Source organism: Pleurodeles waltl, chromosome 3_2 (assembly GCF_031143425.1).
Source record: "Pleurodeles waltl isolate 20211129_DDA chromosome 3_2, aPleWal1.hap1.20221129, whole genome shotgun sequence".
NCBI classification, from domain to species: Eukaryota; Metazoa; Chordata; class Amphibia; order Caudata; family Salamandridae; genus Pleurodeles; species Pleurodeles waltl.
The window spans coordinates 33,408,179-33,432,704 of record NC_090441.1 but is presented as its reverse complement, the minus strand read 5'-3'; the positions used below and the strand labels follow the sequence as shown (position 1 = coordinate 33,432,704).

The 24,526-nt window shown below is 44.1% G+C and overlaps 1 protein-coding gene and 1 pseudogene across 3 annotated transcripts in view; one reads left to right on the top strand and one right to left on the bottom strand.

Moving 5' to 3' along the window:
- CAMKK1 (calcium/calmodulin dependent protein kinase kinase 1) overlaps window positions 1-24,526 on the top strand; it is a 1,090,978-nt gene that overhangs the window by 921,489 nt on the left and 144,963 nt on the right. The gene's annotated exons all lie outside the window — the stretch shown is intronic.
- LOC138286824 (U6atac minor spliceosomal RNA) lies at window positions 11,931-12,050 on the bottom strand (annotated as a pseudogene).

Below are 24,526 nucleotides of genomic sequence, written 5' to 3'. Positions count from 1 at the left end.
CCACTTCATCCTCTATTGGTTCATTTATGACCAATTCCTTCTTCTTCCTAATTTGTGATTCAGGCCAGTTATCTCCTTTTCTCATTCCTTCTGTCAATATTCTCCTCAGGATTGGACTCTATTCCTTTTCCTTCTCTATGGTGTTTTCTCTTGATGGACTTGCAACGGGTTCAGGAGGAGTCGAATCACTTTGACTTTGATCTGTCTCAACTCTTTTACCTTCTTGATCTGGCACTCGCTCTGTTTTGCTTTTCAGCACCGTCTGCTTCTGGGAGAACCCCTGTTGTACTCAGTTCTCCTGCTGTATCTGTTGAGTTAGGATCTTGCTCACACTCCTGTAATTCTTCACTCTCGTCTCTTACAGAGGTGAGAGACCCATCTTCCACAAGCTCAGGTTCAACCTCAGGTTCAGCTTGCTCTTGTTCTGGCTCATTTACATCACTTGTTTCGCTGTTGTTGTGCTCTCAACAGCACTTCTTCATGATCTTGCGGACTCACCACCCTCTTTGTATGGCTCTCATGTATCCGGTTCGGCAGTCCTGAACACTTTACAGCTGTCGTAGTTGTTAACACCACCTGGTAGGGACCTTTCCAACGCAATTCCAAACAGGTCTTACGAACGTGCTTTTTGATGATGACCCAATCTCCAGCTCTCAGATTGTGACCTGGGTCATGGATGGGTGGCAGGGTAACAGCCTGCACCTGCTGAGTGAAAGAGCGAACTACATCAGTTAGACCCTTGCAGTAGTCCAACACCATATCATCTATAATATTGACAAGTACATCTGCTGGAATTGCTGGCAATCTCATTGCTCTGCCCACGAGGATCTCATGGGGCGACAGTCCTGTCTTCCTGTCTGGGATGTTTCGCGTTGACATCAACACCAAAGGTAATGCGTCTGGCCATTTTAAATTGGTAGTAGCACACATCTTGGCAATTCTTGATTTCAATGGTACCATTCATTTGCTCCACTAGTCCTGAGGCTTGTGGGTGATAGCTACAATTCAACTTCTGCTCAATGTTTAGTGCTGCACATAGGAGTTTGATCACCTCGTTATTGAAGTGAGTTTCCCTATCTGATTCTAAAGAGATCGGGAATCCGAACCGTGGTATTAACTCTCTAAGTAACAGCTTTGCTTCTGTGAGACTGTCATTTCTTTGTGTGGGGTATGCTTCAATCCAATGACTAAAAACACACACTATCACTAACACGTACTTCAAACCACCACTTGCAGGCATCTCAATGAAATCCAACTGCATCCTGCTGAATGGATCCCTGCTATTCCAATGTGGCTCAAATACACCACTGTCCCTTTTCCCACATTTAGTTGCTGACAAATTACACATCGATGGCATACTGCCTCTGCTGCTTGCCTGAATTTTGGATTGAACCAGTCAACTTTGAACAACCTAACCATGGCATTCCTTCCAATATGTGCCTGGCCATGGTAGTACCTGGCCATCCGAGTCAACAAACTATTTGGCAACACCATCTGACCCTCCTCAGAAACCCAAATTTCATCAGGTCTTTGGATACATTTCAGCTTGACCCAAAGCTGTTTCTCCTCCTTGTCTGTGTTTTCCTGCAAAGTTTTCAATTCTTCTAGAGCATCAATCACTTTTAAGGCATAGCATGTGCAATTGTTCTCTTCCTCAGGCATCAATTCTCACTTGTCTTTAAACGATATACAATGCGCAAAACCTTGCAACTTGATCTGCATATCCATTTCCCAATGAAATGTAATCCTGTGTCTTTTGATGTGCACTGCATTTTACCACTGCAATTTCTTCAGGTAACTTTATTGCGTACAATAACTCTTTTATTCTGTCACCATTTCTCACTGGTGTTCCATTCAAGGTCATGAAACCTCGTTGATACCACAGCTGACCAAAATCATGAAAAATTCCAAATCCATACTGACTATCTGTATAGAATGTAACTCTTAGTCTCACAGAAACATAGCATGCTCTAGTAAGAGCTACCAGTTCTGCTACTTTTGCAGAGTATATACCTGGAAGCCAGGAAGCTTCTAACGTGCCTGTAATTGTGCATACTGCATATCCTGCTCTCAATGTTCCTGTCCCATCTCTGAGACACAAACCATCAACAAAGACAATTTGGTCATTTTCTTCCAAACGCGTGTCTTTAATATCAGGTCTTGGTTTTGTACACAGCTCAGTTACCTCAAGACAATCATGCTCAATGTCTTCTTTGTCAATTTCAACAGAGTCACTTGGGAGCAATGTCTCTCGATTCAGCACTGTACATCTTTTCAGTGTCACATTTGGAGCACCCAATATGCTTGTCTCATACCTTGTCAATCTTGCACCCGTCAGGTATTGCGTTTTCGTCCCTGTTATTAAAATTTCAACAGAGTGTGGTACCATTACCGTCAAAGGGTATCCCATGACTACCCCTTCACATTGGGAAAGATTTGACCAACTGCGGCTACTGCATGCAGGCAACCTGGTAAAGCTGCTGCGACCGGGTCCAAGGTAGCTGAAAAATAGGCTACTGGGCGATAAGCACCTCCATGGAGCTGTGTCAAACCAGTCAAAGAACAAGCATCACGTTCATGACAAAACAATTTGAATGGCTTTGCGTATTCAGGCATTCCCAATGCTGGAGCTCTGCACAAACTCTCTCTCAATTCAGTAAATGCTTTCATCTGGTCTTCATCTAGGGTAATGGGATCAGTTCCTTATGTGTCAACTGCTGTAGGGGTTTTGCAATCTCAGCAAAGTTTGGGATCCACTGTCAACAGTACCCCACCATTCCCAAAAACATTCTGGCACCTCTATGAGAGGTTGGAGGACTTCCCTGCAGTATCATGGTAATTTTTTCTCTGGAGATTCTCCTCAATCCCTTTTCAATCTGATGCCCCAAGTATTTCACTGATTTCTGACAATACTGCAATTTTACAGGTGACACCTTATGTCCATAATTTCCCAAATGATTCAACAGGGCAATCGAGTCGTACTTACACTCGTCCCTTGTTCTGGATGCAATCAGCAAATCATCAATGTATTGCACTAGAGGCAACTGGTATGGTAATTCTAATGACTCCAGGTTCTTTTTCAAAATCTGATTAAACAGTGATGGTGACTCCGTATACCCTTGTGGAGGCCTGCACCAGCTGTAGACTCTGTCTAGGAAATTGAAACTAAAAAGAAACTGACTGTCCTCATCAAGAGCCACGGAAAAGAAAGCTTGTGGCAAGTCAACCACTGTGAACCACTTTGCATTGCAAGGAATCTGAAACAGTATCACTGCTGGATTTGGCACTACTGGACAACACTTGACCACTAAATCGTTCACTTTTCGCAAGTCCTGCACAACACGCACTTTCCCACATGGCTTCTTTAAGAATTACATGGACTGCTTAACACTTCCTTCAATACTCCTTGTTTTAGAAAATATCCAATTATTTGTGCCACTTTCATCAGAACATCTTGCGGAATGTTATACTGTGGAAGTTGTGGAAATACTGCATTTGGCTTCAAAGTAATCTTTATCGGCTCCACTCCCTTAAACAGACCTACTTCTTTACCTGTCAGGTCCCAGACTTCTTCTTTCACCATTTCCTGTAAGTCTGCATGCAATTCTCTCAAATAACATTGGGAAAAATTCAATCAATGGGTGTTCCTCACTTGTATTGTTAATCACCATTTCAGTCACCTGTTCTTCATCATCACTATTAGTTTGTACCTCTATTCCATTGACCAAACAATTAATGGAGCATTTTTTCTTACACAGTCTATCTCTTCCCAGTAGGGATACCGGACTTGAATCACATAATACAAATCTATATAGTCCCTAGTAATTGCCGATTTCAACCTGCACTGGTTCTGTGATTGGGTTTGTCAACTGTCTATTCTCCACGCCCACAAATTGAACTGTTCTGCCTGAAAGAGGTAAATTTGGAACTTCCACACTTCTCACTGTAGAGCGTGTAGCTCCTGTATCCACCAAAAATGAGACCTTGTAACCCATCACTTTTCCCTTCACGAAAGGTCCTCTCTGATCTACCTCTAAGGATGCTGCAAGCACGCACGGTCCTTCATCTGAACTGTCACTCATCCATTCTTCCTTTATTCCATCCTCACTATAAAATGGAAATTGGTGTACTGTGTCATTACTTCTGTCTTGTCTCTGACTTCCTGCTGAGTAAGCATCACCTGGTGCTGCTCCATCGGGGCTTGAGGTAGCTGCATATGCTGTCTAGGTACCATGGGAACCTGCTGCTGCATTGGTTGCAACTGTGTTGACTGTGCACGCAGCACTTGCATCTCTTGCACAGGTTGGAAATTCTGCACTCAATTCTGAATATTAGGAATAAATCCTTTCATTCTTGGGACTTTCACAGTTTGAAATGTACTGACATCACTACCTTGCTGAACAACATCATCCTGCGCCATCAACGGACACTCCTGCTTCCAGTGTCCCAGGTTTCCACGCAAATGACATGATACTTTTTCATCTCCTGCATGTCATTCTGAACCACTACAGTACCCAGCTCGGGACCACGCATCATATTCATTCTGGGACCTCTACCTCGTATTTGAGGCTGGAACATAACAGTTCTCTGCTGCGGCGGCATAGGCGGTACTAAAGCTCCTTGAACTCCTGTCTGAGCTGCCTTTATTTGCATCACCATTGCTTTTTCCTTCAACTTTTTCTGCTTCAATTCAATCTCATCACTACAGTATTTTGCATACTGCAACACTTCATCTATCGGCTTTGCCTGCCAGCAAATCAAATGGCTCTTAATCATCTGTCCTACTCCTGGTCTCAAACCTTCAACAAACCTGAACACAAAATGCAACATGTCTTTCAGCTCAATTGCTTCCTTACCACTGTACTTAGTGAACACTTTTAACAATCTTTCATAGTAGGTATGTATTGACTCTTTAGAATCTTGAACCATTCTGTCAATTCTCTGCCAGTCAATATTTTTTTGGGGGGAGAAATTCTTGTCTTCAGGAACTCAATCACCTTATAGTAATGTTTCATCACCTCAGATGAAGATGCACCCATTACTCTATCCCTTTCTGGTTCACTTGTTGGCCAATCCACTGCTTACACTCGACCCATAAGTCGGCTGGAACCACTATCTCCAACAATGTGTTTAAGTCTTCCCACAGACATTTAGAGAGTTTCACAAACCTATCTGTCTGCTGATACCACTCGACTGGTTTCTCTCTCAGTTTTGGGTAATCATTTTTGAATGACAATATATCACTCCTGTGCCATGGAACATGAACACACTGCCCCCCTGGAATGTCTCTCATCGGAAGCATCTTTACTGATTCCCTTTTCTTCTGAACATATTCAGCCCCCTCTTGCGAATCTCGCTTCCGCTTATCCTTCTTCTTTGGCCATCTACCTTCCCACTTTTCTAATGCTCCCTAGATTTGAGCACTCTGCAACAATTCCCTCAAATGAGCCTTCATCCCTGCTGATCTCATGTGTTCAAAATCCTTTGCCTCGAAATCTAACCTGTAACTGCGTTTCAAATGCTTTGTTTTCTCAATCTCGATGTCGTGTTTCTCTGCTAGCTCTGCCAATTTCTGATGTATTTTACTCACTTCTTTTGTAATCTTTGGGCACAAATACCTCATCTCTTCTTCAGTGTAGGACTCTAACCTGTTCACACCCATTGTTCCCTCAACTAACTCGGTTGCTTCTATATTTAACCTCACACAATTTATCTGCTCCTCACCCTTTGATGCATTTTGAGGTATATTTAGACTGTCTAACCATTCACTCAATTGCAGCGCTGACAATCCCTGTAGTTAAATGTTACTTGCATTTGGCACAGGTACCTGTTGCATCACTGCACCTGGAGTGTGCGGCGTCAAAAGTTTCAAACTTTGACTCGCATTCAGACCATTTACTGCATCTGGAAGTGCTACAAGTGGACTAAGATCCATTAGCGGTCTAGATCCATTGAAAATCTGACCCACAGTTGACAGCATCTACCCAGAATCACTCACTCCCCTTCTCACAATACTCTGTGACATTTCACTCTGATCTCCTGCACTCACTTTCTTTTGCGCAAATAAGGGTACCGCTGGACCAACAGTAATCGGTAGCGATATTGCATCTGGAGCTGCCCTGACACTTGCACCTTGTGGAAAGGTTACTCCCATCGCCTTATTCATGCCCAGTGTAACATCTGACTGTGTTCCTGTTATCGGTGTAAACTTCGGCAAACTCTGTGGCTGTGCCGGAGGCAATAACAATGGAGTTGGCTCGGTCTGACCTAGCATTGGCCTTGGGAGCACTTGCTCCAATGGCACCACTAAGTTCGAAATCGTCTCAAGGACTGGCACATCTGGATACATTTTCTGTACCGATGGTGGATGCATTTGTGCTTGGACCACAGTAGTAGTCCACGCATTACGTGTACTCTGTACTACCCCTGGTATCTGCCCACTGTCTGTATTGCCCCTTCTGCTCCTGATACTTCTGCTGGAGCAATTGTAGCAGCACTAGTACTTGGACCCCCTGAATAAGTCCCATAGGGTGGAGGGTCGATCCCTCAACAGCTTGCGTAATAACGCCCTCAACATCAGAGTCCTCATCATCTACATGACTTTCTCTTTTTCTTTGTCCCTGCACTTTCACTCTCTTTAGCATTATCTTCCTTCTCTGTCTCGTCTTCTTCCGTAATTGCAGGAAACAATTTAATTCACTGTAGCGTCTCTGTTCTCCACCTTTTCTGTTCCCAATCCCACCTAGCTTCAGCTAAGGATTTTTCTACTCTTTTCATTCTCTTCTTGAATTTCATCTCTTGTTGCTGTCTGGCCACCAGCTCCCAAACCGCTAAAGCCTCAAACTGTGCTGGTCTCGGTAATGGCTTCATTTCATAAAATGCCATTTGCAATTCTTCTAAAATTCTCAAATTGAATGTTCCATACTCTGGAAACGCTAAGAATCCTCGCTTCTTTGTTAGCTTACACCACTGCTTCAACCAAAGACACGGTGCTACACCTCGCTCCTCCATAACAATATAAGTCGGAGAATTTTCCGGTGGGGTCGGCTCCTCCACTGATGCCTTAATGTAAGAATCACCCTTCATTGCACTTCTAAACACCTTGAAAAACTTCATTTTGTCTGTTTTAGTTATTTCAATTCAATAATGAAATGACTTTTACTCCCAAGATTCCCTTCACCCGCTTGCTCAACCAATTGCCTCTTATGGACGGCTGCCAATCCGCTCACGACTCTTCTCACTTACCAACCTATCTCAGCGCGGCACACTCTGAAGTCACACTCACACACTGCGGCTGACAAAGTCTTGCGGCTTGTCCTCCTAACTTTAACATCGTGTTCTATGTTTCTCAGTATTACATAGAGCAAGAAAAAGTGAACCTCTTAAAGTGTTTGATTAACTCAGCTGAACGATGGGTAGTTGAAGAACTGGATGATTGTGCAACAAAAACAAGGAGATGCAAACGCCTTCTCAGCACTTCGCATACGGTAAATCATGGAGTCTATACATATGTGAACATATATTTCTGAACCTTAATAAATCAAGGAAAACATATATAGCAATTGAAACCTTTCCAAAAAACTATAACAAAAACTGTGGATTGCACAAGTCACTTTGTAGGAAGTGATTGGATCTGGATCTTCTCCAGTGGAGTCTGCAGTGTGGGCTAGAGGCCCAGAGTGTCCAGAGTCCGCTCATTTATAGCTGTATCAGGCCTCGCTGTACCCAGCAGCAATACAGCAGAACAAAGGGAACATGGAGCGGTCAATGCCCTGACAACAGCACACTCTATCTAAACACCAAAGACCATTGTGAAAACTTAGAAAGTCTTTCTAGACAAGCGTGGAATTTGTAGAGCCATCGCTACTGTGTCCAGTCACAGTGTGTACTTCCTTAGCGTTGCTACCCCTAGCCCTTTAGGGTGTGTAGACCTATAGATTTACAACAATACAGTGTATGCAACATAATAAATGCCAGGAACACCATTTGTGGGTACACAGTTTCTCAGGTTTGTTGATTACACAGTTTGGGTTAGCTTACGGGCAATCCAGGCGTCAGAGGTGAGTTCCTTAAATGGCCGTCACCCATCCTGAGAAAGCTAGAGCTGTCCCGTTTGGTGTTCTCCGCACCAACCCATTTAGATTCTTGACAGCTCGTTCTTTTATCGTGGGTTACCACTGTCCTCCTTTACTTATGTGTCATGCTCCGGACAAGTCAGAGCGAGAGCCCGGCCAGTCTCCATAGTTGCTCAGGATTCCAACTGTCCCTTGAGGGATTAAGGAGAGCCATCGCATCCTCCCAGGCCCCGCCGTAAAGACTCCCAGTGACCTGAGGAATTGCTTTTGGCTCCAAGAATCACTATCTGGAGGCCTTTTATTAATTTTAAAGCTTTAGGATCGCCCTGTAACCCCGCAAAGCCTTGTGGATGGCACCTCGCGATAACTGAGGCCCCCCCACCTGTGCTCCTCCCTTACCCGCTACGTACAACCTGCTCTTTCTAGAGCTTCCCTAATGTTTAGTAGAAAAATGTCTGTGCCCGCGTCAGACAAGTGTACCCCATCTGGCGCAAAATTACCACTCAGGTGTCTACTGAGCAGGGTATGTCTGATAAAACCGAATCCATGCTGCATTGCAAATTCCTGTAGGGACCGATTGATTCTCCACCTGGACATTTCAATAGCTGCAGGTGATCTGGCTCCCTGCCACACCCCAGGTGGGATAATCTCAGACCACATTATTTCCCCGTCTTCCATAAGGGAGGCAATCTTGTCAAAACCCTGCCACATGGCCTGCAACAGGATCCCACAGGCTGTTAGGTCCTTTCCCCACAGCAGAATGTTAGGCTTAAACCCTCTCTTCCCCACCAGCTGGCCAACTATAGGTTCCAGCATGGCCCATCTCATTCCTGGGCTTCCTATCCAGGACAGTTCAACGTTACTGAACCCATGGTTCCAACTCCTCTCTCTGGGCCGGTGTTCTGCTCTGGCCACCAAGGAGTGGCCCATCACCCATACTGTCTTAACTCCTAATTGAACGAGAAGGTAAGTATTACCACACACTTTATTGACATCTGTGATTGCAATATATATGCTTTTGCACAACAATACTACAAAGCATACAACACGTTTGGCACCCTAGTCATGTCTCTTTCCCCTCTAGGACCCCATGCAATCCTCATGTCCCCACGTATCACTAAATGCTCTGCCGTTGGGGAGGTTGCGATGACAACCCGTCCCTGTCTCTAGTCTGAATGTACCGACTGTCAGACTGCCACCTTCCAATCCATTTAATCGCCCCCGGAGGCAGACCTTCCTCAAAGGCCATGGTGGCAGCCCTGATTCTAAAGGAATGTGTTGACCATTCACGCCCTTGGTATCCCGCCTTTGCGAGTGCCCACTTCAGGACCCTTCTGTATTGAAACTGTGTGAGAGGCTGGCCATCTTGGTGAAGCAATAAGTATCCTGGTTGCCTGGGATGGCATGCTGCATACCTCACGAGCAGCTCTATCGGGCAACACTTGGGGTCCCCTAGCCTTCTCAAACAGACTACCGTGCCTTTCCCTTTCTGGTCAGATTTTGAGCGCCGCACTTTCAGTTCAGCTATGTCCTGACCCATCTTGAGGTCAACCGACCTTAGGGCCCTAAGTGTCGCTCTTTGCTTTCGCCACTAATTCTGAAGTCTTGGACACTCAAAAAAAAGGCTAGGGAAAATGTGGGAGAGAATAACAGCTCCTCGTACTGTGTGTTACAGATGACCGTGAGTGCCCCCACCAATCCCTTCAGCATGTTTAGATCAATGAGTGCCCTCTGGTCCGGTGTCTTTCCTTCTTTTCTAGTCCATCCCTTCAGTGCTGCCCTCAGCAGAATGCCTGCAGTTGGATCCCCGTCCCCCCTTAGCTTTGAAAAATGGGCGATTGCCACCAGGTGCCTTGAAACCCATGCATGTGATTTCCCATTGTCTTTCGCCCAAAGCACAAAGTGCTGCACTCTTCTGGCCGGGAGATGGTCCTCCCCAGCTCCCAAGGAACGGGTCACTGATGTAAACCTGTTGTAACACGCCCTGTATCTGGCTCGGGTATCAGGGGCCAGTGATAACTCACCCAACACCCCTATCCTTTGTTCCACTGTACTAAGCGTCACATTCTGCCTTGAACGGCGTCATCTCCTCCATCGCCTGGGGGCAATATGCCCGGAATTTCGCCCACTGAAAATGAGAAAGAGCATCAGCGGCTACATTCTTCACCCCTTGAACATGCCACGCACGAAATTCCACATTTCTCAACAGACAACCTCTTACCAGTTCCCTCAGCAGCCCCACCAATACCGGGTAATTCCCGACTGGCAATTAATGACCTGTACTACAGCCATGTTGTCTGACCAGAATGTAATCCTCCTGTTGGCTAGCACTTGCGGCCACAGATAGAGAGACAGGACAATTAGGAACATTTCCAGCACAGTAATATTTTTTGTGAGTCCAGGCTTCCTCCATGCATTGGGCCATTTCGCAGCACACCACTTACTGTCTAGAATGGCACCAAAACCCTCTCTCCCCGATGCGTCAGTGAAGAGCTGGAGTTGCTGACTGGTGCACCACGGAGTGTGCCACAACAGCGCACCATTGAACTCTTCTAGAAAGGACAGCCACATGCGCAGGTCCTCTTTCAGGCCTGCACTAAGGCGCACCAAGTGGTGGGCTTTCTTAATCTTCACTGTTGCCCTTGCCAGCCGCCTGGCAAAGATTCTGCCTGCTGGTATTATTCTTGCTGCAAAGTTTAGCCTGCCTAGTAGGCTCTGAATTGTGGCTAGCGTTGCTTTGTCCTTGATCAGCACCTGCCGAATGTCAGCTTGCAGAGCCATGACTTTGTCTTCCGGCAGTCTGCACATCCCTTCAGTTGAATCAATCTCAATGCCCAGGAATGTCAAACACTCAGTTCATTCCTGAGTCTTTCCTGGTGCTAATGGCACCCCCAATGACTGACTCAGGAGCTGAAATGCAATGAGGGTTGGGCTACACTCAGTGGAACCTGCCTTACCGATGAAGATTAAGTCATCTAGGTAGTGCAGTGAACTCCCCGGCGGGTTTGTTTTCCCTCAGAGCCCATTCCAGGAAGCATGCAAATGTTTCGAATAAGGAACATGATACCGCACAACCCATGGGCATGCATTTGTCGTAGAACTATTGGCCGGCCCACTGCATCCCTAGGAGGTAAAAAATACTCGGGTGGACTGGGAGGAGGCGGAACACGGACTCAATGTCTGCCTTCGCCATGAGGGCTCCTTTGCTGTTCGAACTAGGCCGATTGCCTCATCAAAAGAAGCATAACAAACCGAGCACGTTCCCTCCTCCAGGTAGTCATTCACGGATGACCCTTTGGGGTAAGAGAGATGGTGGATCATCCTATACTTGCCCTGCTCCTTCTTTGGTACAATCCCCAGTGGTGACACAATAACATTTGGAAGGAGTGGCTGGGCAGAAGGCCCAGCAACCCTCCCCAATTGACGCTCCTTCTCCAGCTTTTCCTGTACCACCCCTGGAGCTTCCATGGCTGAGCGTAAATTATTGGCTTGCCTTGTGACTGCCGGTCCAGAGTATGGGATCCTAAAGCCTTCACTAAAACCTCTGAACAATAGCTCGCGCTCTGCTATTCTAGGGTGGCCTTTAAGGATGCGGGCCAAGGTGCTAAAGGTTATGGGAGAAGGTGCTATTGTAGTGTGTTGCGTCTCTGGACAATTCGGGCTGCTTTGCACTGGCATTTGCACCCATTGGCTTATCGGTCTTGGCCCCTTTGTTGCAATTGGCTGCTGGGTGCTACCCAGCACACTTGGAGCAGTTGTGGGTGAATTTGCAAGTGGCGGCCCAAGAGCATGCCCCAGTGTTGTATAGCCTGCATGAATTATTGTTGGTGCCATACTGGTAAGCCCCTCTCCCCCATAAAACGTGGTTAGATGCCACTAAGTAAGTGCCAGTGCCAGTGCCTTAATCGAAAACGTGTTGTAAAGGCCACTAGGACCTCTTCCATTCTTGTCAAGGGGGGTGCTAACCTTCTCTCCAAAGAGGCTCAGCCCTGAGAGTCCACCCCTTATGAGATCTCTTGGCCTCACTCCTCCGCCCATGACACCTAGGGACCATAAACCGAGGGGTGGCCCACCCTCTCAACCTACGGTGGCCCCTTGCGTCCATCTGCAGCCCTAGCAGAGGAGCAACGCTAGAATGCTGTCCCCCCTATTGTTGCCCTGAGTGCGACGTGGCCAGCTGCAGAGTGTGAGTCCAGGTGCTGGAAGTAGTAAGATTGCTCCTTAAAACGAAGTTTGTTATTGATAAGTCTGCTAACGGGTGTGTTCTAGTACCCAAACTAACTCAAAACATTCTGTTTAATGTGCCCAAGTGGTAGCATTTTGAAAATACAGAGAGCACACGAGTATCCAAGAGACACAAGAGGACTGTGCAGATGTGAAAGTAGGTTATAGTTAATAGCCACATTGCTGCTTCTTTCACCTCCCCTATTAGAGTAAGTGCATCTGCCAAAGCAGCAGCAAATCTTTGACCAGCACCACCGAACTACAAGCAGGTGTCAAACCTGTAGGCCCCAGATTCGAACCTCATTGGGTCCACTCAGCCTTTCATCCTTCCGACGTCGATGAAATATGTTCTATTGAGTTGGGTAACAATAAACATCTGTTATCTCGGTGCCAAAAGACCAAAAGACCAAATGTGTACTTTGCATATACAAATCTTAGGTTATGTATGGTAAACACAACCTACCACCACTTGTGGGGTTACTGGGCTCAAAGCTTTGTGTAGCACTATTAACTCAGAAAGCTCCTACCCACGAGCACTGAAATGTAGCATGCTGAGTATTTGCTGAACCTTTAATGGGAATAGTTTCTATCACCTCTTAGTTGTGTGTGTGTGGGCATATTTATCCCACACTGTGAGTACCGTATCAGTCCTCATATTGTTGGCAAAGCTTGGCAGAATCCGGCAAACACCATCTTTGTGAGAACAGGTCTCCGTATTGTGCTTAGGCACTTTAAACGAAGTGAATTAAAAAACTGAAAGCCAACTTATATTTGCTTCAGCACACTTCTTAACTTAACCCAGTATCCAGGCGCATGTAGAGTTAAAGTTGTAAATACACACTTCTTTATGGTCAATGGCATGTCGTCATATATAGGTATTACATGGCAAAGGGGGCAGGTAAGGCTGTGAACCCTTAATTTTAACCTTGCTTCTTGACCCAAATTCATTTCTTGTTCTTGTCTTAGTGTTTGAGGCATCCCTGGTTGTTGTTTGTTCACCTCTCATCCTAAATGTGTTTTTGTCCCATTGGCAATTACCTTCTGAGGTATCACCAGCTTTCCATGAGATGGTCCTCTGATTCAACTTCAACCAGCGTGAGCATGCAGAAATAAGGAAAGTCTTTAGCATTTGTATGTGATGTGCCTGCCAGTCTTTTCAGAGGCCTTACTGTTGCACTCACTAATGTTCTGTGTTAGGCATGTCTTTGTTTTCCTAATGGTCTATTACTTGGTAATCCAGTCCCTGAACCCTAAAACTGGTCCAGGCTATCACCAGGCCTGTAAATTAGGCACCTTGTGAGGATTAGTTCCAGTTCCTCCCTTCCCTGTATGGTTAGATGGCATTGTTCTGACCGTCATTCATTCATTCTGACCTTTTTGCACATATGAGGTTGAGTAGCCACAATAAAGTCTGTCACTGGAAAGCAGAGACGTCTTGAAAGAAGGAACCACACACCTAGATGGCTGTAGGTAAACATTATTAAACTAACAAAATATTAAACCCCGATTTATGTTTACGTGTGCGCATCTTCCTACCCGTACTGTTACTTCGAACTCGACTGCGTCTGTATGTATCACTCGACAAACCAAGATATTGTTTGATCTTCTTTTGCGATATGGGTTCCCATAGTTTGGTGCCCCAAACAGTAGCTACAGCTCCAACAACCTCGGTTATGGAACATTAAAAGGACAGAGGCTAGAGTGTTGTGTTTGTTTCATGCAGCATCCATAAAAAACGTTTTGTAGATGAAAACAGGACCTCATGTATGAGAAATTGGAGTGTGTCAGAGAGATTACTTGCAGTAATATTAGTGAGCTGCTGTTCTTTTACAATATTGAAAACACATCACTGTCCCTGAATATTAGATGTAAACACATTAAGGATTTGGACCAGTGTGCCTGGTCAGTGACCTGGTCAAAGAGGGCATGAAAGAGCTAAAATTGGATCATAAATTCAAGGCTGTTCGGAACGGGCCCTCCAAAATACATCTTCTGATATTCATACCCCCGCAGCTCTCCTGGAATTGCTAATGCCAGGTGTTTGGTAACTTTGGGAGGGTGAAAAACATCAGATTGCAGGATTTTGGGCAATAACATGCAGGGGTCTGCATTACCTCACCGATCCTGAATGTTTTTCTAGACATTTTACCTGAAGACTTTGACTTCTTTGGCTCCTGAAGGAGTTACAGCGGATCTCATAATCAGGGAGTGGCCAGCCCATTACCAGACCCTTCAGGATTGCAGCAGGACTCATAATGAGGTCCTAAGTGTTCATAAAGTTCATGTCTCGAGGTGAGGGGATATCAGTTCAACAAGAGTGCATGAATCATTACGTTTATAGCAGTCCGAACGAGAAGTCCATGCTTGCTTCTTTAGGAGCTTCTAAAATCATTATACAGTCACTCAAAACTACTGTAAACAAATGCCCCCCCGCCCCCCAAAACATTTATTTATTTATTGGTTGTAGTGATTGTAACCAATCCGAAGTGCAGCTTATTACACTCCCATTGATGTCATACATTATCAGTATTCTCCTGGAAGGGAGGAACACCATCCACCTGCCAACCATGAGCTGGTACACACTCTAAAGTAGCTAAGGTGTCGATGTGATCTAGAAACAGAAACAACTCGTCTCTCTACCAGACGTGAGGAACATTTTCATAAGCAGTCCAATAGTGCTTTCCAAATATTGCTAAATTTTCCTCATTCATCTCTGATATTGTACATCAGCATTTCTGTCACTAGCCCTAGTTTCTTTGACCAGTCAGCAATGGATGGGGCAGAGACATTCATCCACTTTGTTGCTATTTCCTGTTTTTCATCTATCGGCATATATGAAGCAAGGTTAAAGCCAATGTGTGACATACCTTTCAGTATATGTGGTTGCAGACCCAATATTGGGGTACCTGGATACTTCGAAATGGGAGAACACAGCACCTTCCTAAAATAATTCAAAACCACTTTCCAGAGTATCTGTAGCTTAGCACAGGACTGCCATATAACTGCTTTGTTTACCCCGTCCCACACCACCTCTCACATTTCCCACCAGGCCTGGGTACATTATTGTCGACTTCCTAGGAGTGCTTTACTAGTTAAATTTCATTATGTATTGAGTGTCCCTGTACTGTTTAGGGTATGTTCTGTCTCAGGTCTTGACATTCTTTTTTAGTTACTTCTCTGACTAATGCCTTCTCCCACATGATCTTATGTGACACCAGAATCTTATAGACATTGGAGATTGAACATTTGATTGATTTATATCTGGTAAACAGTTTTTGAAAAAAAAGTCCTGCCTCTCTGTTCGGAGCAGAGTCCAATTTCCTAATTGAAAATAGTTGAGCCTTTGAATTTAGCAATGCTAAATGTTGCAAAGGAAATGTTTTAGCCTTTATTTGAGTGTTCTTTCAGCATTCTGCATTCTTCTTCCTTCCATTTATGGATGTCATCTCCTTTCAGAGCTGAAATGAACTCGGGATTTCGATGAATCTTGAGCATGAATACGGGAAAGTAGTTATTTATGTGCCTTTTGATATCCACTCCCATACCTCCATCAATGGGTGCACAATTTAAGATATGTTCATAACGCTAAGTCTGTGGTGTTTCGGAAGCCATAGGACGTCCAACCATGACTTAATCGATAATGTGTGCTACACAAGTGTCCAATGTTTTGTCACTGAGCATTTGAATGCTGTAGTTATTTGTGCAATTTTGCACTATGCTTCTAAATCTGGGTGACCTAAAGCCTCTCCCTTTGGAGGCTCAAATCAGCTTCTTTACCTGTCTTGGTCATTTACCCACCCCTTCCACGCATTATATTGATGAGTCACAGTCATCTTGTAATTTCGGTAGGTCTTGTTTGGGGGTACCTAGCAGAAGGGGTTGGAATAAGTGCAAAATTTGTGGAGGACATTAATTTTCAATGCCACTGACCCCCACCCAACCAGGATGTATAAAATGGGCCCGTCAGGGGCGGCTCCTCCATGAGGGCGGAGGAGCATTGTCCCCCTGCCAGCAGCGGCAGCTGCAAAACCTTTACAAGGAAATGATAACAAACAGTGTTTGTTATCATTTCCTTGTAAAGGGGCCGGGCTGCCGGGGGTGACACGTGTGAGGGGGAGCACCCAGTACTCCCTCTCGGAGCGCATGTATGTTTGGCTGGCTGTCTCAGGCCAGCCAAACACACATGCGCACAGGGCTCTCTCCAGCCAGCAATACTGTTGCTGGGCTGCAGGAAGCCTGCACATGATGCCAGTCTGCCTGGGAGCACCCTGTCTGGGCGCTCTCAGCCAATCAACACGCTGCTTTGAGCAGTGTCAGGATTGGCGGCAGGGCAGGCTAGGAGCCTGTGCCTGCAGCAGCAGAGGAGCGGGCGTGGCGGTGCATACAGGTAAGTTTTTTTTTTGAAGTTATTAATATTTTCTCCCCCCGCCACCCCACTGGTGCCCCCCGTGAGCGTCACCCCACCCCCATTAACACCTGCGAGCTGCGACTGGCCCCTATTAAGGTATCTTTTTGTTATTAACAGGGCATAATTTACTTTTTATAGAGGGTTCGGACTATTGTTGTTAAACACACACACACACACTCGCTCTTTTTTGTGAGCGTACACATACACACACACACACACACCCACCCACCTATACACTTTTTAACTTGGCACATCTGAAAGGAGATATCTAACCACTCCTTGATTCCAGATTCCAACCCTATTCCCCTAAATTGAGATTTGCCTATGTTTATCAAGAAGCCCGAGATTGCACCATTTTCTTTCAAAATTGTCAATACCTTTGGTACATATTTCTCGTGGTATCTCAGTGGTATTAAGATATCCTCTGCAAAGAGTTTTATTTTATGGGCTGTTTGCTAATAGGCATCATCTCTATACAAACTGAAAGTCTGATTTTATGTTATGCATGTGGCTCCACTGCTAGAGAAAATAGCAGGCAGCAAAAAGGGGCATCCTTGTCTTGTTATCCTTGACAGGGGAAAGGTATCTGTTTTATCCCCATTTATCATACTTCTTGCCCTTGGGGCCATAACAGAACCATATATAACCATGCATGATGAGGCCTATCCCTGCTGTTTGTAATACACATCCCAGAAAAGAGCATCAACCTAGTCAAAAATCCTTTTCTGCATCTAGGGCAAGTACTACCATGGGAAGCTTCCTTTTGTCTAGTTTCACTACCAGGTGTAAGACTTCTCACATTGTCTGGTAAACTCTTCTTGATCATTAAGTATCAAAAGTGGCATCTGTAATACCGTTGTGGGTGCTAAAATGTGAGTAAATATTTTCAGGTCAGTATATAGCAATGAGATATGACTATGGGACTCATATTGTTCCCTGGTTATCCATGGTTTATGTATTAGTGTTATGTATGCCTCTTGTGAAAAAGTTTAGAGAGCCTCTATCTTTAACAGAGTTGTAGATCCTTGACAATTCTGGTGCAAAATTGGAGCAGATTCTCTTGTAAAAAGCAGTAGTAAGCTCATCTGGGCCTGGCACCTTATTGGCTGAAAGGTCCTTTACAGCTTTTTACGCATCCATCATTGTTATCTCCTGTTCAGGTGTTCTCGCTCTACTATGCCCAACCCAAGAATGTATACAGCAGTATAGATAGAATCACATTTCTGATTGTCTGTTTGCTTCCCATAATTTGTTGTAGAAGTCTAAAAATCTCTCTGTTCATGGTGCCACCTCCCATTTTAACTGCACTTGGAATTTCAGTCCTTTCCCTTTACATATGTAACCTCATTGCCAAAAGCCTGCCTGTCATACTGTACCTTTCATGGAACTGTTCTTTAAATGCCCTTTCTGATTGTTCAGATTGCATTAAATTATTCTGACCCCTTAAGGCCACTATTTCTCTAGACAATTTTAGTGTTCTTTAATCTTTTAGGGCCAGATGTACAAAGCTCTTTGGCATTTCTTAACAGTCTGAATCGGTAAATTGGGCCGTTAAGAAATGCAAAGCGGCCTTTTCTGATGTGCAAGGGCCTTTAGGAAATTGCAAAATGTGATTTCTACCCTGTAGAAATCGCAATTTGCTATCCCCAGAATTGGAAATTGCAAATCTGGATCACCTATTTGCGATTCCTATTCTGATGTACAAAGCATTTCCTAAATTGCAATTTGGACATTTAGGAAATGCAATTGCCATCGACTTGAAGTTGATGGTAAACATATGCAATTTTAAAAAAGCACCCCAAAATGCTTTTCTTACATTGCAATAAAGCACACACATGCCCTTTGAGCATAGGTGTGCTCTACATGTGCACCACTATTTTTGGGGTGCACCAAGAAGGTGGGGGGGCTTTTGTCCATTGCCATCCTTGTCTTTCAATGTCCCAAATAGAGAATCGCTATTTGTGAAATGCAAAATTGTCCCATTGACACAAATGCAATGGGATTTCTTATTTGTGATTTCCTCATATTGATTCCTACTTTGAAATCGGAAATCTCTGTACATAGCATTTTGCATTTCCTAAATATCGATTTCTATGAAGTTGCTATTTAGGAAATACAAAATTGCATTTTAGTACGTCTGGTCCTTAGTGTTTATTTGAATTGCGCAGCTAAAACATTTCTCTGGTCTCCTTTTACGTTATGATATCAATCAATGTCAACAAGAATTTACCTTGACTTGAGTTTGGGGCATAATTAGACACCATTGTCATGTTACCTGTTGACCAATTTGACCATACATATCACACATCTTCGATTTTCTCCAAAAAAGCCTACAAAAGATTTTACATTTTTGTAGATGGTATAATTTGTGATATTGGTTTCATTTAAAATATACAAAATCACAATCTGATGACAGGTGTCTGACTCAAGAGTAGACCCAAAACACAATGTATTCAATTCAGGATAGCAAAATAATCAATATTTTAACAAACACAGTTTTAACTTCACTTGCAATTCAACATTTAAATGTAACACAGCTTATTTACAACACATCATACCGTGTGCTTTCTGTCTATTAAAGAATTTGCACTAGGTTAACTGTACAACCAGCAATAAAAATGGCAAAATCCATTTAGTTTCAACATAATAACAATTCTTGAGTCATAAGTATAACCTTTATGAGGATAACCAATTGTTTCACTAATAAGTTTAAAAATCTTAAAATGAAACCTCTCTTGGTAACCTAGTCTTGTTGGATTAAATCAAAGTTACCTACCACTGTGTTGTACGCAGATTCTATCAATTAACTCTTCATCATCATTTCTTTTATATTCTATCTCTTTGTACATAATTTAGCATTTGAATATCATAGATCCAAAATGAACATGTATCTACAGTGTCTAAAAGAAAATATATAGGACTTTATTATGAGTTCGGCAGACGGTCTTGGCCGTCCACCGAACTTTGGACAGGGAGGTTGCCGCCATAGTGGCTACCTCCCCGCCGGGCCCATTATGAGTTTCCTGCTAGGTCGGTGGGCGTAAACCAGAGTTTCCTCCTGCCGGGCTAGTGGAAAACACCCTACAGCATTGTCACCGGCTCGTAATTGAGCTGGCGGCAATGCTGTAGGTTGCAGGGTGCACTAGCACCCTGGCAATGTTCACTGTCTGCAGACAGTGAACATTGTGGTGGTGCTGGCCAGGGGGACCCTGCACTGCCCATGCCAAGTCCATGGGCAGTGCATGGGTCCATCTGGGCCCCCCTGCACCCATTCTCCACCAGCCTTTTCATGACTGTGTTACCGCCATGAAATCGCTGACGGAGAACAATGTCGTACCCCCAGGGCAGTGCTGCTTGCAGCTCTGCTCTGGCGGATTAGGACCACCACGACCGCTGGGATGACCAATCCTGGCGGTGCTGGTGGTCCGACTGTGGCACAACCGCCGTGGTCGTAATATGGCGCTCGGACCGCCACCAGTGCCATCCGCGAACCTGACAGTCATGAGACTGCCAGGTTTGTAATGAGGCCCATAGTATGTGGCGGGGTAGAATCAGTTACCACATAAACACTCTTTGAAACACAGTCAATATAAATATATCTCCCCTCGAGCAATTAATATTAACATAACTTTTCACTCATCCTTCCTATGGACATTTGTTTTGCTATTAATATTCTGTACAAATAGGCCCTCATTATGACTTTGGCGTTCTTTTCAGAAGACCTCTGAAGACACGGGAACCTTCTGACCACCATATTACGAGTACTGAAGGATTTCCGCCACAACTTGGGCGGAAATCCTCCAGTAGTTGTGCTGACGGTCGAAGGCGCAGGGGGCGGTTCCACCACCAGCCTTGCCCCGCCAGAAGGACTCCACAGCCGTGTTACGACCTGTAATATGGCCTGGCGGTGTCCTGATGGTGGGACGCTGCCAGCGGCGGGAGCACCTGTTCCCGTTCCCTGCCGGACAACCTCTTCCCCGGACAAGGTAAGACGATCGTCCGACAGGGGGGTGTGTGGGAGGTTGGGGATCGTTGTGTGTGCATTTGTGAGTGGGTGTTGTCTGCGTGTGTGAATGTAAGTGTGTATGCGTGTGTGTATGGGTGTTTGAAAGCGTGTTTGATTGTTGAGGTGAGTGCGTGTTGGAATGTTTGTGTGAACGCATGTGTGTGAATGCCTGTATGGATGCGTGTGTGTGAAGGCGTGTATGTATGCGTGTGAGTGCATGTGTGTATGTAAGTGTTGGTGAATGAGTGTGTATGGGGTGTGTGGGTGTGCGTGTATGCAGGGAGGGGGTGCTGTTTCGGACTGCCAGGGTCGTAATGAGGGCCATAATGTCATCTATCTAATTATATTCTTAACCATAACGGTTTAACTGTGCAGTCTCTAGCCCAAAATATCCTCTACAATGCATTACCTGAGCATCTAGGGGGTCACTAGATTCAATTTATAATAGTGCACTAAAAATATAAAATGTTTATTGTCTCATTTGTTTCAATGGCAAAGCAAAATGGCATGAATAGATAACTGTACTGACCATTCAATGCGATGTATTAAATAAATGAGAAGATGTGAGTTGAATAGATACGTTTATATGGCTTTGTTTCCTCTTTTAAGAATACTATCACTTCTCAAGACTAAACACAAAAACAATTAAGCCACAATAAATCACAATGACTAAATAGATTTAAAAGCTATGTTTTCCTATTAATCACAGTGTAAAAAAAATTGCATGGAGAAGTAGCAAGAAGAACTATTCTGAGACACTTCTTAGGTGTCCTCAATGTTTTAAATAAAAAATATGAATTAAAGAAATACATTTATATTCATATGTTATTAATTTCAGGAATATAAATGTTACCAGAGAGTCACTTCCCATATCTGAACACTCCTAAAGAAAGTATCCACAATAATACAGGATGCCTATCGCACACTACCTTTAACATCTGTTTAGCCATCATAACGAGAAACATTGACCAGCTTTTTAATTTCTGTTGTCACATGCATCTCTTATAGCCCTGAAGAACCAATTCTTCTGATGTAATACCACAAAACATCCTGAAGCTCTAAGAGAAGAGTGCTTATGCTCTTTTTGTTCACCATAGTGTTCTCTTGATTTACTGCCTTATCTTGTCCAGAGCTGTGCTTCAAGCTCTTCTTCACTCCACCTCTCTCCCAGCAAGACCAAAGTTCACATTACATCCTTTGGCATGGGTACATCTTGACCCAGTGTCAGGATAGCACAGAATGAGTCCTCATTTGCAGACAGCTTTTGACATCCTTCTGATCATGGCCACTGTCACCTTTCCTCGGGCGGTTATTCTGAGCAAAGACCATTTGAGAAAAGTCCTTTGTGATTGCCTTTCAGTTTTTTCACCCTTCCTACATTATCATGACAACTGCTCACAGAATTTGTCCCATCATTTCCCCAAAGATGTATTCTGAGCCTTAAGTTGTAGGCATAACAAGCCTACTGTTGTTGTACTTGATACAGGGTTCTGTTGCAGTTTAGTGTAATATCTCCATTTTGGGGACATCAGAAAATCCAAAGGCATTTCTGCATTACCAGCAACCTCAGACACCCAGTTGGGTACCCGTCTCAGTTTATGTTCATGTTGCTGGTTATTCATAGTCTAGATCACCTTCCTGTTGCTTAAAGCAATCTGTGGCCTTCCTCACACACACTGGCCTTACCATGGTGTTTATTGGGAAGTGACTCTATACCTTCTTTGCAAAGCAGGTTTTCTTTTTTTTTCTACTTGTATTCTTTTAATTTATCTAATTTATTGTATTGTTGAATGTGTGTGTGTGTTTTATTGTGATAGTGTCAGAGAGTGAATGCAAGAGTACGTCAGTGAATGGATGAATGGAAGCATAAGTGCCAAGATGAGTGGCAGAGTACATTTATGATGGCGTCTTGAGTGTCTAAACCCATCAGTAACACAAAAGGCATGTTCATTCATAAGCCAGACCTATTAACATTGCCAATATGTGTTCGAAAATCCCAGCAGCACCGAGTCACACCAAGAAGAGCACAGCTGTGTGTTGGTGCCAAACGGCCTGCACAGGTGCCTCTGAAACAGCATGACCTGGGACACTGATGTTATCTAGAGGATTTCCAAGGGCGGAGTCTGGGTGTTCCTCTGAAACTATTTTTAGTCAATGCTCTGAATTGCTTACAGAAGGACAATTTTGTCAGAGTCCTAAAGATTACTACACAGTTTGTGAGTCAATTTTCATACGTTTACCTAACGCACATAAATCTACATTTCCTGTTAGACCAACCTGTGACATGCTGCCTGAAATAGACGGTTTAGGGAGCAGCATTCCCAAACGGGATGGAATTCCACTAGTAAGTATTTTCCACACCTCTTCTTACTTCTCCACATTTCAAGTGATAAGCAAGCTGTGGTGAGTGTGTACGAGATACTGGGCCACCTAAAAAATCATTTTAAGACTTGTTTATGGGTAACCTTCCAACAGCTTGTTTCACTAAAACGTTGAATAAAATATAAAGACCAGATGTAACTTCAGAGGAGGATTTGTCTAGGATTTCACTTTCCTAGGTTAAGTTTTTAGCAGAAGGGAGTTACTTGACTAGCAGAATTTGATCTATCCCCATTGAAATAGTTGCATGGGAATAGGACCTCAAAGCATGCATGGAGACATATTGAAAAAGTGCCTCATTTAACTAATGAGGAGTTATCTGTTGTGCAAATGCATTAACACTATGATTTACACAAAAATATTATGTTAAAGGTATGATAACTTTAAATATCTACTTCCAGGCTAATGGAAGGCACAGAGTTGCAAGATGAGGCATTGGAAAAGGTGATACTGCAAGAGATAATGTTGTACTTCCTTCCATGTATCGGCACCCTCAACCTGGCTCCCACATACCATTTCATGTCTTTCACTTGAGGTGATCAGACCAGGCTTCAAAGCTTGTGGCTATCTGTTTAATTTTCTTGCCTGCCCTGGGAGGCACCCCAGCTAAATCTGTCACCCTTCTACATCTAGGCCAGTAATGGGCAAATTGGAACAACGTGGTATGCATTCAGTCCATTGGTTACACCAAAGGAATACCAAGGGTGCACCCCAAGATTAACAGCAGAGCATCTTACAAGACCACTGAGGTTACTAAGACTCGAATCCACAGATACTTAAAAACTTTGAATGGCAATTTAGGTTTGTTTCACAAAGCTTTCCCCTGTAAAAGGGTATGGTTAATCATCAGTTTTAATGCATTAAATGTGATCGCTCCAGTTTGGCAGCTACCCCCTATATCACTACTTTATTTGGGAATTTCAGTTTTGTCTCACAAACCTTTTGTAACCCTGTCCACCAGTAACCTTTAACAATGACACGCAGAATTTTATTGTCGGTTAGTTTCACTCAGAGTCAGTATGTGTTGGGCTTTTCCTGTTTAGACCCTACAACAGTATTGATAACGACAAAAGACCTATCCGAGCTTTATGCCAACCAGGACATTGCGATAACCGCTTTTTTAAAACTAAAATAATCTTCTTAGAGGAGACTTCAGAAGTTGTGTTAGATTTTGCTTTCATTTGTACCTATCCATGTTGAGCGTTTTTTCTATATTTTGAGATGTTGACAGGTTGCTGGTTCCCTCATTAACCAGATTACTTCAATGCAGCATTGGTAAAAGCAAGGGACATTGCTTGTTTTTGTAGCAATGCTTCTCGGTGGAATTAATCTGCATCACAGCCTTGCCACCTCTGTGACGTGCAATTTGCGAGAACTGCAAAATGAATATCAGTGTACATACTGATGTTTGTTTGCTCAAGCTCTGTGAAAGGG